A 13,782-nucleotide genomic window follows, 5' to 3' on the forward strand; every position below is an offset into this window, starting at 1 on the left:
TGTTTTACAGATGAATGGTGCTTTTTAAATATTTGTAAATGGCCTCATAGGATTCAGGGACATAGCAGCGGATAGTAAGGGTGCTGAGGGTGCTGCAGCACCCCTGATAAATAAAAAAACTATTAATATAAACAAATATAATATTAACAAATATTTACAAATAATTAAACAAAAAATATTACTCCTGTATGAGAGGAGCCAAGAACTCTTCAGCAGAGCGGAGAGAAATGCACTCAGGTAGCTCTGAAATGTAACCTGATGAGATTGAGGATGAATTTCCTGGCAGGTGCCATGAAGACCACTGCTTTCGGACCTCGTCCCGGTGATGACAAAGAAGATTATGGCCCAGTGGGAGTGAGATTTTTGTAGAGAATGGATCCTTGCCTTCAGGATGGATAGGGAAGAGGGTGGGGACTGTTGAATCGCTGAAAGTATCTCGAAGTGGACTTGTGATGCTTTTTTATGTCTTCTGTCCAGATGGGGCGGGCTCTCCGCAGCACGCGTCTCGGGACAAGACCTGTGACTTGCTTTGCTCTCCAGACCGGTCTCAAAATCCAGTACAGTATGTGACAGTGTATGCACCTTTCAAGTTAGTTACGATCCGCCAATACAAATTTAAAGAAGAAGATGAAGGCAGCGTTCCCGACACCAACTACCATGGAAAGTTTAAAAGGTAGAAATGTCTTCTTCAAAAGGGGGGTTTTTAACATTAGTTGACATTTCTAAACCATAAGGGTCTGGTAGGTAGGCCAAAACCCTCAAATAATATAACACTACTTTTCATCTGTTTTAGTAGTAGAGGGCACTGTTTATCATTGTTAACCATCAAGTGGGATGAGATCATACACTACATGACCAAAAGTATGTGGACATCTGCTTGTCGAACATCTCATGCCAAAGTCATGGGCATTAATATGGAGTTGGTCCCCGTTTTGCTGCTATAACAGCCTCTTCTCTTATGGGAAGGCTTTCCACTAGATGTTGGAACATTGCTGCAGGGACTTGCTTTCATTCACCAACAAGAGCATTCGTGAGTTCGGGCACTGATGTTGGGCGATTAGGCCTGGCTCGCAGTCGGCGTTCCAATTGATCCCAAAGGTGTTCGATGGGGCTGAGGTCAGGGCTCTGTGCAGGCCAGTCAAGTTCTTTCACACCGACTGCAATTTCTGACAAACAATTCCTGTATGGACCTCGCTTTGTGCACGGGGACATTGTCATGCTGAAACAGGAAAGGGCCTTCCCCAAACTGTTGCCACAAAGTTGGAAGCACAGAATCGTCTAGAATGTCATTGTATGCTGTAGAGTTAAGATTTCCCTTCACTGGAACTAAGAGGCCTAGCCCAAACCATGAAAAACAGCCCCAGACCATTATTCCTCCTCCACCAAACTTTATAGTTAGCACTATGCATTTGGGCAAGTAGCATTCTCCTGGCATCAGTCAAACCCAGATTCGTCCGTCGGATTGCCAGATGGTGAAGCGTGATTCATCTCTACAGAGAGCAGGTTTCAACTGCTCCAGGATCCAATGGCGGCAAGCATTGTGCATGGTGATCTTACGCTTGTGTGCAGCTGCTCGGCCATGGAAACCCATTTCATGAAGCTCCCGACGAACAATTCTTGTACTGACGTTGCTTCTAGAGGCAGTTTGGAACTCGGTAGTGAGTGTTGCAACCGAGGACAGCGCTACGCACTTCAGCACTCGGCAATCCCATTCTGTGAGCTTGTGTGGCCTACCACTTCTCGGCTGAGCCGTTGTTGCTCTTAGACATTTCCACTTACAGTTGACCGGGGCAGCTCTAGCAGGGCAGAAATTTGACAAACTGACTTGTTGGAAAGTTGGCATCCTATGACGGTGCCACCTTGAAAGTCATTGAGCTCTTCAGTATGGCCATTCTACTGTTAATGATTGTCTATGGAGATTGCATGCCTATGTGCTCAATTTTATACACCTGTCAGCAACAGGTGTGGCTGAAATAGGCGAATCCACTAATTTGAAGTGGTGTCCACATACTAAACAGGCTTGACAGTTTAGTTCTTCATTTATATTGCAGGTCTGTCTGTAGCCTATGACAATTATGGAGTGTACCAACTTTATGCTAGCCCAGCACAAACCATTCTCCCACTATTCCCACCTCCCTGTTTCCTGACGACATCAGCTGGTAAACCAGCTATATTACATCCTCTCTCCCGCCCCTGTTACAGGCTCATTAATATCTACTTTATTGGTGCTGAAGTGGGGGGGGGGGGGGGGGGGGGGGCAGAAGTAATTGCACTTTTTGTCAAAGAGAGGGAGGGGTGTGGGGATGCAGCTTAAGGGCAGCTATCCATCTAGTGTGCGCTGAGGCTCTGACATGCTAACCCCTGTGAGGAGGAGGGTAGGGTCGCAGGTGGGGTTAATCCACCACTCCTTCCCAGGGGACAGATCTCTTGTGCCCATGAACCCGCTCAGACACAACCCATCCCAGTTGCCACTAGCCCATTCCCTAATTTGCAATGGTTAACATTCAACCCATCAGACTCCTGTATATGTGTGTGCTTGTTAATTAGAGAGAGAGAGAGAGAGAGAGAGAGAGAGAGAGCAAACATATTTACATAAACAAATGTTTGTCTGAAAGATTGCTTTGAGAGAGATTTGAAGAAGCTGACCTCATGATGGACAGATTGAAGTTGGGACTCGTCTCATGTGAACTGAGGAATCAATCTCTGTGTGTGTGTGTGTGTGTGTGTGTGTGTGTGTTGACCGTGCTGCCAGTGTGTTAAAGGCATGTTAAACCCATTTAACAATGACTCAGAAGCACCAACAGAGTTCATTAACAGTAGAGCGTCTGGAACTAGACTTGAACAGGAAGGCTGCTGTTGTTCTTTCAATGTACTGCTATGTACAGTATTATACAGTAGAAAATATGTACTATAATACACTTTTTTTAAATAGCATTTAGCATGTGTTCATTGTGGATTCCAAAATGTGTTTTGACAAAATGTCCTATGTGAAATCCTTCAAAGTAAATTCAAATTTTGCTGTAATATGTTTACTACAGTATTTGTGCTTCAGATTTATTGTTATAGGATAATTTATTGGAAGTGAAACTACCCCGTTCAAAACATAAGTGCATGGTTCTCAGTTTTTACAATGGCTGAGGGTGAACAGAGACTGTCTTAAAAACAATGTTTCAGATACACTACATGGATCAGTGAGCAGGACCCTGACAGATGGCATCACATGTTGCCAAGACAACCAGAACCATTAGTGTCTCCCCAAATATGGTGTAGGGGGGTGGTGGAAATCCACTAAACCCTTATGCTGTGCACCACTCAAATTGGTCCCCAGGGTCAAGAGAACCCATGCACCATCAGATGGGTTCACACGTATTGTGTATAGACCAACGTTTCATCACTCTGTCAAATTAGAATGGACAGATCTCCTTTTCTGGTGTACATTCTGCGCTCAAGTAATAACATTTTTTTACCATAGAAGTTAAATGTTTTAATATGTTTTAATAATCATACATTTTTGTTTGTGCATGCAGTTCCAGATCACCCTGTGTATGATGACTGGACCCTTGAACTTGTTAGTAATGTTTCACACACTAAATACTGAACACAATCAGTGGAAAAACATTGCCATATTAAATGCCAGTCAGAAAGTATTTTCTATGTGCCATTGTAGAAAATTAAGTACTTTGTTATTTTTCACTCTGGCTCTCAAAGGAACTTATTCATTTTTAATCAGCTTGCTGTCCTCTTCTTAATTAACCAGAGCTGGAAAATTCAATAAAACTCGAAGACAGCAAAGGAGTGGGTGTGAGACGTTCATAAAAATGTCTAACGGATAATGTGTCAGTCCTGCCAGACAAATGAACCTGATATTACTGGAGCCTGGGCTGCCAGGGCGGCAGGTCAGTAGCTGCAGGGTACAGTTCTAAAGTAATTACACTGGCTGTCTGCTTTGTCACTGTATATTGCTGATCTTACATGGAAAATGAGACGGAGGTAGCCTTGGACTGGAAATTACAAATATTTCAATAGGGATCAGAATTTGACAAACTAAACTATCCAATGGAATTATTTTGGTGATTGAGTCATTAAGCTCTGCAGAAATATAACAATATGTTCTTCTCTATAGCATCTGTAAGATATTTTAGATACAGTATATAGTATGTTCATGATCCTGCAGTGTTTAAACCAGCCGCCAGGGGGAGATATAGCTACTTACTTTGTAGACTGCTCAGCATACTAGCCAAGAAAAAGGGAGGAAAATGTCTAGAGGGACAGCATCATATGATATGCTGTGTAGGATACAAACAGCTCGGCTTGGATTATCCATTCCTGCCAAAAGGGGATGTATTGAAGTATATTGGTGAATCATTTTAAGCAAGTTCTTTCTAATACATTTATCCATTGTGGCGTTCAAGTTCCAGCCTCACCCCGCATGCCATTTTAATGTCTTCATCATAATGGAATATTATATTTGATTACATTATAATAAAACCAACACATCTAATTCAAGTTACGTTTCAGCTTTTCCTTTTTCAGTATATTCTTAATCAGAAATGAACTAATCTTTCAGCAAAATAATACAAGGAAAAAAAGATTATTGGACCAACCTCTGCATGACTGTTGCTCTCCAGCACCAAGGTTACTCAACAAAAGCTTTACTCCTCCACACTGTGCATTCATTCATTCATTCATTCATTCATTCATTCATTCATTCAGACATTGGCTGCTCCATGAGCCTTTGTATGAGAAAGGCGGCCTGTTCTCTCTCTATCACTGGGATACCGACCACTCGGTTTTAACAAGATTATCCTTAGAGCGTGGAAGCAATGGAGTGCCACTGAAATGTGATTATCATGTGATGGAGTGCTTGTGATGGCTATATTATCACTCCTCAGTCTCTTAACCCCTGTCATCAGGTGAAGGATTAGACACCTGGTCCCTGAGTTATGACCGATGGTGGAAGCCTGTTTAAACATGTTGGAGGATACCTGGTCGTGACGAGCGGACACAACCACAGGCTCTAGGGAAGGTCCCAGCCAAGCCTCCTCAGGACTGGTGTCTGTGTGCATATGGTTTCAACTTGTCCTCTTATCTACATTTACGCCACTTGGCCTGAGCAGAGAAAGGAAAGCATGATTTCAGCTGTGCCTGTGGTTTCACCACTCTCTGTCGCTGTTGCAGTCTTCCTGCTCTCACTCTCACTCTCACTCTCATTCTCTCTCTCTCCTCGACCCCACAATCTCAGAGTATCTCATGACAACTAGATTTCTCCCTTCTGCCTGTTTCCTTTTCCACAAGTGCCCCGGTCTCCATGACAACCTATCTCAGCTTTGAAAAGATGGACAAAAGGTGTATAGAGAAAGAGAACTAGACAAGGACACACAAATATTCTACATGCACACATACACACCTAGTCATGTACTGGATGTGCACTGCCATAGCTAATACAGACACACACAGGTACACTGAGTCAGGAGTTCTGATGAGCATCCCAACACACAGGGACACAGACCCTCACTGAGTCAGGAGTTCTGGGACACAGACCCTCCCTGAGTCAGGAGTTCTGATGAGCATCCCAACACACAGGGACACAGACCCTCACTGAGTCAGGAGTTCTGATGAGCATCCCAACACACATGGACACAGACCCTCACTGAGTCAGGAGTTCTGATGAGCATCACAACACACAGGGACACAGACCCTCTCTGAGTCAGGAGTTCTGATGAGCATCCCAACACACAGGGACACAGACCCTCTCTGAGTCAGGAGTTCTGATGAGCATCCCAACACACAGGGGCACAGACCCTCTCTGAGTCAGGAGTTCTGATGAGCATCCCAACACACAGGGACACAGACCCTCACTGAGTCAGGAGTTCTGATGAGCATCCCAACACACAGGGACACAGACCCTCTCTGAGTCAGGAGTTCTGATGAGAATCCCAACACACAGGGACACAGACCCTCACTGAGTCAGGAGGTCTGATGAGAATCCCACCACACAGGGACACAGACCCTCACTGAGTCAGGAGTTCTGATGAGCATCCCAACACACAGGGACACAGACCCTCACTGAGTCAGGAGTTCTGATGAGAATCCCAACACACAGGGACACAGACCCTCTCTGAGTCAGGAGTTCTGATGAGAATCCCAACACACAGGAACACAGACCCTCACTGAGTCAGGAGGTCTGATGAGCATCCCAACACACAGGGACACAGACCCTCACTGAGTCAGGGTTTCTGATGAGCATCCCAACACACAGGGACACAGACCCTCTCTGAGTCAGGGTTTCTGATGAGCATCCCAACACACAGGGACACAGACCCTCTCTGAGTCAGGGTTTCTGATGAGCATCCCAACACACAGGGACACAGACCCTCACTGAGTCTCACAGAGTCAGGGTTTGAGTTTAAAACTAGACTCCCTCACAAGGTAGAGAAAGACCTGTATTGTTGTGGTCCGTTACAGACACCGGCACATATTCACTTGGTTTTACATCGAACTAGCACTGACTGCTCTGCATCTTCCCAGTCCCCTTTTGTCCGCCCTTATTATGTGCTTCGTTTTCTGTCCTTAGTCAATGGGGAGGGGAATACATATACTGCATGTATGCTGTGCCACAGCCTTCTGTTCCACTACATTCCTCACTACTAATTTCAATTATTCGCACTGTGTCAAATAATTTACTATGTTTCTCTCGCTCTGTCTCTCTCTCTCTCTCTCTCTCTGTTTCTCTCTCTCTCTCTCTCTCTGTCTCTCTCACTCTCTCTCTCTCTCTCTCTCTCTCTCTCTTTCTCTCTCTCACTTACTAGGTCACTCGGTCACTCTCTCACTCTCTCCCTCTCTTCCTCTTTCTTTCCCTCTCCTCCTGCCATCTCTCCGTCGGTTGTCTGTGGTCCCCTGTGTTCCTGGCTCCCAGACAGCCTATTCGTTGGCTAGATTTCAGGGGTCGTGTGACGTGGCGTCGTGCCACAGCCAGCCACATACGACACAACCCACTTTCATGTGGGAGCTGCATCGCTACTCAGGGAGCAGTCAGGTGGACTAAACAGGCTTTTCCTAACCACACCTCCTCCTTATTTCCTGCTCTTTCTCCCTCTCCCATCCCTCCTTCTTCCCCCTCCTTGCTCCCCACTCCTGCCTCCTTCCTGTCTCTCCTTCCTCCCCACTCCTCCCTAGATCTCCCCCTCCCATCATCATTTTCTCTCTAAACAGCACAAACATGTCTGCCAATACCCGTTCAGGGGACATGATTTTATCTGCAACAGCAACAAGACACTTAAGCATTAGGTCTGTGAGAACAGCGTGCATGTTTATTTGAAGGAGGGGAGTGGCATTAAGTAATCAATTTGCGAGGGCACTTTGAAGAGCTTGTGCACTAAGCTGTTAAAGCAACATCAACTGTCCCAGAGTGCTCATAATGTCACTGAAAGCTAAATGACAATGAGTGTCAAGCATTCTTCTCAGGCCTATCTCTGTAGAACAGTTTTCCTTTCATGGTCACATTCTGTCTGTGGGCAGTGGGCACTTTTATTTTCAATTGAAGGCCTGTGCTTGACTGACTTGTTGAAGCCTTCGAGACCAAAGAAAATACTTTTAAAAGACTGTGCGGTTTTTCACAGCTGACATACCAGCCATGCAGTGCTGACTTTGAATTTGAGAGAGAGAAATGGAGACAGAGACAGAGAGAGAAATGGAGAAAGAGACAGAGAGAGAGCAGGATGTCTCTGAGGGGAGGCATGTGGATTGACAGCCCAGTCTGGGCATTCATCCTGTGTGATGTGTGGTCAAGGCAGTGTGAAGAGAGCATCATTAAAATCAGTTTATGTATTTATTCAGGTGTCTAGGTACATTGGAAGAGCACAGTCTGGTAATGGAGTTTCTTTGATAAGTACGCCAGCTCACTGTCAATGCCAGGCTGTTTGTGGACGAGCTGCAGGGGAAGGTTGGTAGTGAGTACTGAGGCTAAATGCTTGGTGTGTGTGTGTGTGCGTGCGCGTGCGCGTGCGCGTGTGCGTGTGTGTGTGTGAGAGAAAGAGAGCTAGATAATGTCCGGTTGCAGTGTGACTAATTTCATATCATGTAAGACCTAGCAGTTCTGCAGTGTCTGAGTCACCATGCAGTGACAAACAGAGAGAGGGGGGAGGGAGAGGGGCAGATGAACAGGGAATGGACATAATCAGAGAAATACAGCAACAGTGGTCATACGTTATCATATTATATCAATCTGACTCATTTTGACATTCATCTTGACCCTTTTCTGATTCTGTCCCCCACTCAATACATTATGCTCTGACACCTTCTTTATCTAGCAAACTCTGTGCTGATTTCTATAGTTCTGCCTTGGTGCCGAGACGCTATATTGTGGAGTTTTCTGTCTTTGTCTATGAGAGAATCAGACTGCACTTATTTATTTCTTCAGTAAATGTCAAGGCACTGTCTCTCGTGTGCCTCCCCTTGTATGCGTTCATTTTCTATGGTTTGTTCCCTCTCACTCATCACAAGGTGTCTGCGCTCACGCCTTCCGCTCTTAAAGGGACAGTACGCCCCAGCAGTGAGCACCATGCTCATTAAAGCAGGACACTGAAAAAGGAAAGCAAGCGAGAGATGAAAGAGAGTTGAAAACCGAGGACAGAGGAAGAGAGACAAACAAAATCGAATATAAATCCAGAAGAAATGAATGAACATCGATCAGGAAGCTCACTGAATTGCCCAGTGAAAATTGGAATGCACCGAAACGCTCACATTAGAAATGCAAGAAAGATGGAATCATGAAGCTGAAAAGACAGAAGACAATTCAAATCCTTTGGCAGCGAATAGTGTATCTGCCAGGAGGAAAGAGATAACCATTCATCTGGTTATCCGAGTGGCTGTAACATTGGAAAGAGATAACCATTCATCTGGTTATCCGAGTGGCTGTAACATTGGAAAGAGATAACCATTCATCTGGTTATCCGAGTGGCTGTAACATTGGAAAGAGCTAGCCATTCATCTGGTTATCCGAGTGGCTGTAACATTGGAAAGAGATAACCATTCATCTGGTTATCCGAGTGGCTGTAACATTGGAAAGAGATAACCATTCATCTGGTTATCCGAGTGGCTGTAACATTGGAAAGAGATAACCATTCATCTGGTTATCCGAGTGGCTGTAACATTGGAAAGAGATAACCATTCATCTGGTTATCCGAGTGGCTGTAACATTGGAAAGAGATAACCATTCATCTGGTTATCCGAGTGGCTGTAACATTGGAAAGAGATAACCATTCATCTGGTTATCCGAGTGGCTGTAACATTGATAGGGTTTGGATGATAGGCCAATTGGTGTGTGTGTAGTCTTACAATGAGTGAAATGACAGGGTTGTTGAATCCCCCATTCACTGTGTTAAACGGTAAATTACAGGGTCAGTGACGTGACGAATGAGCAGTGTTCAAAAGAGGACCAACTGCACTTACATAGACATACACACAACATTGGAAATCATCACTCATTCAAGTTTGTGGAGACAATATCATACAGTATAATATAACCATTCAGTCCCTAAGTACTACATTGTGCTCCATCTTAACACTGAACAAGATGGGAGACTGTGATACTGTCACTCCTGTGTTGTCCTCTTCCTTCTCTGAGATCCCTCCATCTGATGTGTCACCTCACTGTGACTAATGAAATCCGATAGAGAGGTGTGGTGACAACATGAAATCAATAAAGCGTAGAGGGAGAAAGTGGAGGAAGGGACTAGGGTAGGCGGAGGGGACCAGGGACAGGGAGGAGGGCAGTGTTTGTGAGTGTGGGTGGCTGTGTTGGTTGGTTGACAAGTAAAAACATTTGTTTGAAAGGAAGAGAAGATCATTCTATGCGGCCCTGTAAAACTGGTTGACTTACAATGCTGGTGATGCGTAACACAAGTCACAGACAGTCTTGTTTTGTGTTTGTCATGGTAAAATATGGCAGTTTGTAAAATGTCTGTAACATTGTGATGCTTTCTTCATTTGATAACAAATGTCCTTAAAGTATCTGAGGTTATTGAAGACCTTTTGTGGATAGAGTGAGTTACGGTGGGGGCAGATGTTTGTGATTGAATCCAATATGCAAGCTTTCCCCATGTATTGTTATTAGAAAGCCTCCTAAAGCCTCCTTCAGCCACTCCTCTCACTTTTTAATGAGATTTGCAGTGTGCCTGCCTGTGTTACCCCACTGCGCTGCCATCGGTGACAGCCAAGAGGACAAAGGGAGGCCTAATGCTTGGGGTTCAGGAGAGCCCCCCTACCCTCGCGACCCTCCACCCCTCCCTACCTCCCATCTGGTGAAGAGCTACTGAGAGGCTGAGAGGCATGCAGGGCTGAATGAGAAACTCTTGGCAGTAGACCCCCCCCATACACACGTGCCTAAGCTCCATTAATTGAAACCCCCCTTCCCGTGTCTCATACTTTCTACTCTGTCTACTTCTCCTGTCATTCTCCATCCCCTACACACATCTGTTTTTTCCCTTCCATTCCTCAGTTGGCATTTTGTTGTCAGGTTTGTGACAGTGGAGCTGTCCAGTGCTGAAACAGATCATTATGCTATCTCCATCACACAGAGACTTTTCTGACATGCGTTGGTTGTGCATGCAGGTTTTTGTCTTCCATCCCATCTTCTGTAACATTCTACCACATGGTCATTTCCTTGGCATGAATAATGCAAGGATGTAGGAAGCACTTGCCTTTTGTAGATTTTGAATGCTTTTCAGATGTTATGTTAGAAAACCCTTTTCATTTTCTAATCGTCTGTTGCATCCTCTCCTTTTAATTGTGTGGTGCATTTTTCTGTGATTTTATTTATAAGTCAGGATCATCTCTCACACTGAAAAACATCCCCAAACCCATATTCCCCGCTGTGTCTCATTCTGAAAAATGAATGATTCTAACGCTGAACCAATGTCCTTGAATCCACTTATGAGAATATAGTACGAAATATTCATATTCATTCTCACTTTTACCTTTCCTCTTGAAAAACATTTCCCTTCTATGTTCTCTTCTATCCTGTAAACATCTCCTTTGATGCTACTCTAGATGCAGGCTGCACTACAAACACTGGCATATCCTTTGAAGACTGCATTAACTGACATTCTGAAAACAGTACGAGAGACAGTATTGTGTGCAACAATATTATTAATGGAAAACTACGTACAGAGGTCAGTTCTTTGAGCAGAGAGAGGAGAGCACCTGTCCATTTGTCTGCGTGCGTGTGTGTGTGCATGTGTTTGTTTGTATGCTTGTGTTTGTGCTTGTGTAGGCAGGTCTTGTACAGTCTGATCTGAGAGGAAGCCAGGTGAAGCAGAGTGCGTGTGTCTTCAGCCCTCTAACCATTATCGTGCCACGCCCCAGAGACTTTCCCTCGGCTTCATACCTGTGACGCGCATCTCATATCTCACACAGACGAGGGGGGGCCAACACCTACCAGCTGGGGTGATGCAATTCAGCAACACGTGCCAATCCCCTCCACTCTCTATCACGTTGCCAGAGCCAGAGGCGGGTTCTCACCCAGCCAATCCAGGCCTCTCCCCTGCCAAATACACATCCTGCCTTACTATGATCATTCATGTAACACTGTGAAAAAGTCCCGTGGCTTTTCATGACTGAAGATGGCTGGGGAGAGGACGTGCGATATGAGAGTGGAATCATATTTCTCGTCCAGGGATGCTAGAGGAAACCGGGACATTACACTAATAAGATTCTACATTCTATTGTTCCAGTCTGGAATCCAAACGACAGAGTTCATTCAATAAAAAATCAGTCGGTAGCTTCATGTGTTATTGCACCAATGTAATGAAACCTCCTAATGATAGATGAGATCTGTAGCAGTGGTCTATTGGAGAAGGGGTTGGGCTGTGTGGGTTGTACTGTTCATTGCGCTTTACAACCGACAGTTCATTTATTCATTCATTCTGTGTTTTATGCACAGAGATGCTGAAATGCACGATTGGTGTGCTTCACATTATCGTCTCTGGAGGTGTTGTGTCCCCGGACAATGATTTCAGTAGCTCCTCCGTGTATCATGGAGGCTGTATGTGGAGAACAGGGTGTTATTTATAAAGCCCAGAGGGTCTCATGGGCCCCAGTGCTGCCCCAGTCATCAAAGAATGATTTTGACATCCCACAGCCTCCCCTCATGGTCCCCCGTGGTCCCTATATCACCTGCCCCCCACCCACAGATGAGCAGTCATCTTTAAACCACTGAGCATATGGACATACACTCTCTTATGCAGCTACACCCTCTGATATGCACTAACACCACACACACACTTGCATAATTGCATACATGTAAATACACACACCACGTAGACACACACACACACACACACATTCACATAGACACTTCTATTTTGCTCTCTTGCCTTAATAATCATATAGGACAGAGTAGGGATCGACAGTTTAGTTATAATAGATGGGTTGATGGTCACACAGAGGGTTATGGGTCAGTTCCCCTGTTTGCTATGAGATGAGAACCGTGACCGTTCTGGCTGGTTGGCTGGGAGAAAATATAATTTAAGGGGCTGGTGACACATTTATCGAGCCTGTCAAATTAACGAAAGCAATGGGCTGAGCCAGGACATGGCTCATGGTGTAATTGCAGGGTGTCTGTGTCTACACGCTCCCTCCCCCTTGATTGTTTATCCTCTGCTGATCCAGAAGGTGCCATCAATCAGCAAAGGAGCTCCGCCCCCATGACTTCTGCAAACATCCTGCTGTTTAGCAGAGAAACCAGGAAATACGACGTCACTAGTGTAGAAAAAACTCTCTAGTCCTGTCCCTGTGTACTGGTACCTTTCATCGGGTGTTAAATGCTATTGAGCAGCAGCTGAAGATATATTTGATTTAAAGGTGGCAGTTTGGTTTTCTCCAGGGCACCAGTCAACACTTGACAATGTGACAGAACTACGTATTGACAGCTGCCGAACTGTAGGGCAATTTCTTTTTTCTTTTTTTCTTCTTTTTTTTCTTACCCCCTTTTTCTCCCCAATTTTGAGCTTGTCTCATCGCTGCAACTCCCCAACGGGCTTGGGAGGTGAAAGTCGAGTCACGCGTCTTCCGAAACATGACCCTGCCTGTTTAACACCTGCCTGTTTAACCCGGAAGCCAGCCGCACCAATGTGTCAGAGGAAACACCGTTCAACTGACGACTGAGGTCAGCCTGCAGGCGTCTGGCCTGCCACAAGGAGTCACAAGAGCGCAATGAGCCAAGTAAAGCACCCAGGCCAAACCCTCCCCTAACCTGGACAACGCTGGGCCAATTGAACGCCGCCCTATGGGACTCCCGATCACAGCTGATTGTGATACAGCCCGGGATTGAACCTAGGTCTGTAGTGACGCCTCTGGCATTGCGATGCAGGGCCTTAGACCGCTGCTCCACTCGGGAGGCCCAGGCCTATTCTATTTGGAATTAGTTTATCTACTTAATGGAAACAAAGCCAGGACAATAGCAGAATGCTAACACATAGTTTTACCTTTGTAAGGTTTAGGGGAAGGGACATGTAATAAATTAATCACAGTTAATAAAGTTGAATTGGGAATTAGTCATCTCTTCAGTTGTAAATTAGTTGGCGAGTAGAAGGTAGCTAATTCAATTGGCATGACAGGGTGACAGGATTCTCTGTTAATGCACAGACACATGCTGAGACACAGGGAAGTCTAACAGAGACTGTAACCTTTCAGTTTCTGCCAATATTTATTTGAATTGAAGGTCATCTTTTTACTGACTGTTGGTATCAATTAGCAGTGAATGCAAGAGGAGAAGCCCTCAAC

Source organism: Salmo trutta, chromosome 29 (genome assembly GCF_901001165.1).
Source record: "Salmo trutta chromosome 29, fSalTru1.1, whole genome shotgun sequence".
NCBI classification, from domain to species: domain Eukaryota; kingdom Metazoa; phylum Chordata; class Actinopteri; order Salmoniformes; family Salmonidae; genus Salmo; species Salmo trutta.